Source organism: Triticum dicoccoides, chromosome 1B, assembly GCF_002162155.2.
Source record: "Triticum dicoccoides isolate Atlit2015 ecotype Zavitan chromosome 1B, WEW_v2.0, whole genome shotgun sequence".
NCBI lineage: Eukaryota > Viridiplantae > Streptophyta > Magnoliopsida > Poales > Poaceae > Triticum > Triticum dicoccoides.
This window is the reverse complement of record NC_041381.1, coordinates 450,047,639-450,051,375: the sequence shown is the minus strand read 5'-3', so window position 1 is coordinate 450,051,375 and position 3,737 is coordinate 450,047,639. Positions and strand designations below refer to the sequence as shown.

At 47.4% G+C, this 3,737-nt stretch overlaps 1 pseudogene; it reads right to left on the bottom strand.

The window, feature by feature from the left end:
- Window positions 1-1,071: 1,071 nt before the first annotated feature.
- On the bottom strand, window positions 1,072-3,439 carry LOC119350463 (annotated as a pseudogene).
- Window positions 3,440-3,737: the final 298 nt, after the last annotated feature.

Below are 3,737 nucleotides of genomic sequence, written 5' to 3'. Positions count from 1 at the left end.
TATGGGCTCTGGCATAGTTGAGTAAGTTGTGTGAGCTCTTGAAGAGGTGAACTAGCAGATGTAGGGGAAAATAGGTGTACCGATCTACCCAGAGTAGAGAGTTAATGCTTGAGAAAGACTATGTCTCGATCTTCCGGTCATGGATGCGATCGAGTCTTGTGGGGAAAAGTGCGCAAACCTCTGTAGAGTGTACAAACTAATCATGGCTAGCCGTGTCCCCGGTTATGGACAATTTGAGTATCTGGAAGTGGATATTTATGTTGATCTCATCACTCTTTAATTAATGTATTGGGTTGAATGATTATACTTGGTTAATTTTAGGATTTTGAGTTGGAGGAACCTCCTCAATCATTGGTATAAACTTTGTAGTAAATAAAATTTATTCCTTTGTTGTAGGAAAAAATTAGCTTTATGCAAAAATTAAACTTAGATCCTCCACCAGCCAAATATGCATGTAGATATAGTTTCTTGCATTCTTTTGCTCTACAGTCCAATTAACTCTACCAGCATATTCCATGTGCTGACCTACACGGCTGCAACGTCTCATGTTACAGACTTTACCGAGGAAGAATAAGGTGTGCTAGGTCGTTGTCACACACTTAGCTATGCCGTTAGAGTTTGATGGACTCATTTATCTTTGAAGCTTCCACAGTTATTTTGTTTAGATGGCCTTTAGCCATATTATTTGTGTAATAAATACTGTTTATGAGGACCTCAATGTAATAAGTGTGTGATTGAAACTCCGTTATAATTCCTCGAGTATTGTGTGTGTCAGCATACCGATCCAGGGATAACACTTAAGCACAGAGACTTCGGTCCATTGGGATCGTGGTCGCTACCGCAACTTACATCATCTGAAGGTTGGCCCCTTTATTTAACACAACTTTTGGCACCCGTTGCAACTGTTTCTTCAACTCAGTAGTGATGCTCCTGCTGTCTCCACTCCCACTATATATCTCCACTTCCGGCCCTTACACCAAATGGACCAAACCGCCTTTCATCTATACCATAACTTCCAGGATTGAATCGGAAACATATGAGAGATGACATCTGATTTATTATTAGTGTAGTTTACCTGTCAAAAATTCAGAGAAACATCAATTAGATCGCAGGGTTGTGTTGTAAATGAACAAGAACCGCTGCATCTAAACATCTGTAAAATCAGGCCTGCTCATGAGAGCTTAGCGATAATACATCAAATCTTCCCAGTACCAATGTGTAAAGACGACAACAGTTATATCAATAAAAAATCACGGCTATGTGTTCTAAACTGAAAATTGAGACATCCGAATAATGCAGAAGGAACCAGAGGAGGAGACATGGAGCATCTGGCCGTCGGGGCCAACAAATCCAACCAGGTCTCTTCGCGCACCTCTCCAGGGTCTTCGGCACCGACAAGCTCGAACTGCCTCCACTTCCGGCTTCATCGACCCTCGCTTGCCCTGCGGTCTCACAATCCAGGTCGTAGTTGGTGCTGAGATGGAAGTGCGCCTCGTTGAGCTCCAGCACGAGTACGAGCCCCTCGCCCTCGTCGAGCTCATACAGGCCGCAGGTGTTATAGAACCCGTGAAGCCAAGGCATCCGAACGGCGCAGCATACCCACCGACGTCATATTCATCGAAGACAAGTCAGCCGATGTGGGAATTGACCCCACCAAGACGGACGGGGTTGTTAACGCAGGCGAGGGCCGGGTCGAGGGGCTCCTCGACCTCCTCGATGTGGTTGACATCGGCATGGATGCACGGGGGGTGCTTGAGCACGAGGACGGCACGGGAGAGGGCCCAGTCATCGAGGCCATAGAGGCGGACCCGCAGGGCAGCGGTGGCGGCGGTGAGGTGGTGCGCGGGGGCGTCGAAGAAGAGGTTGCGCTGGGAGTCAGTGCGGAGCAGGCAGGGGGCGACGAAGGAGAGGCGGCGGTGCATAGCAGCTGAGTCCCACCCCACGGTCAAGGCACGGGTGATGTTTTTGTGCGTGTAAGAGAGGACGCGAGAAAATCAGTTGTGGTGATATGAAACTGGTTTCCCATCAAAAAAGGGAAGGAGTAATTATGTATGCGATGCAAAATATGATCGTGATTGATTCTATAGTAATTATGTATATATGTGATGGAGATTAGGATTGCGACTGATTATGGAGTAAGGGCGTGTTCGGGAGCCCTCCAACTGCTAGCTCCTTCGACTTCAACTCTGGAGTTTCACCGAACGCTCCAGCTCCTGGAGTTTAGCGAGAGAAGCTGGCGGCGAGCGCAGTGTAAAAACGAGGATTCGTGGAGCTGGACAAACCGAGCTCCCAAAAAAGGAGAAGCTGGAGTTGATGGATATTACCAGCCCCTGCCACCGCCAAGTGAGTTCCTCACGTACCGGTTCGCTCGCCAAGTGAGTACTGAACACGCCCTAAGTATGCGATGGAGACTACCCCCTCCCTCAGCCTTTCATTTGAATTTATTTTGGTACCAAATTTATCGGCATGTTTGAGATTGACTGCCAACCGTGGTCTGATTTATTCCCGTGCGATATTTATTGAATTACCGAAGTTTAATAATCAGTTTAAACCTGCGGGAGAGGGGATTTGTAAAGAGATAAAAACCAGTTGGAGGGGGGTGGTGGAAAGTGGGACGAATAAAAATTAGACAAAAATAAACCGTACCAGGCTACCAAGTGCTTCATTAGAAGTAGAGATTATTTGCTTGCCTCCCCCTCCCATCGAAATTTACGAGTGGGCCCGGGGCCACTAGCCATTGACATAACTCTAGGGCGAATCATCAAACCCTATGTAAAACTAGTCAATGTGTATGTGCAATGCACGTTAATTTGGAAGTATATTAAGTGCATGCGGATATTAAGTAGGATATTATTTGTGTGTTATTATGTGATTAGCATTATATTTGGCATGGAATTAACTGCATGCTAAACATGTTGAGCACTCGACATTGAAGTAGTCTAGGTCATTGGATTGACATAATTTAATGACCGAGATTAATTGGATCTGCCCCTTTAGGTCTTTTTATATTGATACAGATATAGACGGGACAAATGATCCAAATCCCCAGGATTGAGGGGCCTCTGGAGCCGCTCGAGCAGGCGACCCAGGTGGCAGTTCCGCTTTCTTAGCAACACTCGATTCTTAGGTTCATCCAGCTTAACTTTCACTTCGACATCTCGCTGTTCACACTTGATCTCCTTGACGGCTGGTACGCTCCACCGTACTCTTTCAGTGGCGACTCGTGCCGTCTAGCTTCGCTGGCCGGTCACGATGCGGCGGCGGCGTGTCTTCGTTGCTTGCTTCGATCCAACAGTGCCGTACGTCAAGCATCAATCCCCAGCCTTAATCACAACCGGTGATCGCTGACGAACAGCTAGCAACATCTGACCTGCGGCTCCGGCGGCAATCTTGTTGCTGTTTCGATGTTAGGTAGGCATGTGATTCTTCCTCGGCACATGGTGGATGCTGGTGGAAGGAAACCAATCATGCCAGGCAGCAGCCAAGCACCACCCCCAACCCCACCCCAAGGTTCCCAAAAATGAACCAAAGATTCCGTAGCTCGTGACCAACACCGTGCAGTACGCGCGGCCAACTAATTAATAATCCACAAACTCCGTCCAAATCATTCTACCGTCGTACCCGATCGTACGTACAACCACATGGCATTAAGGACAAGATGCCCCCTCCTCGTTTGGGCATCTCTTGACCAGACATCTTTCTGCTCCAGGATATATATCGTCGAGATAATGTCACAC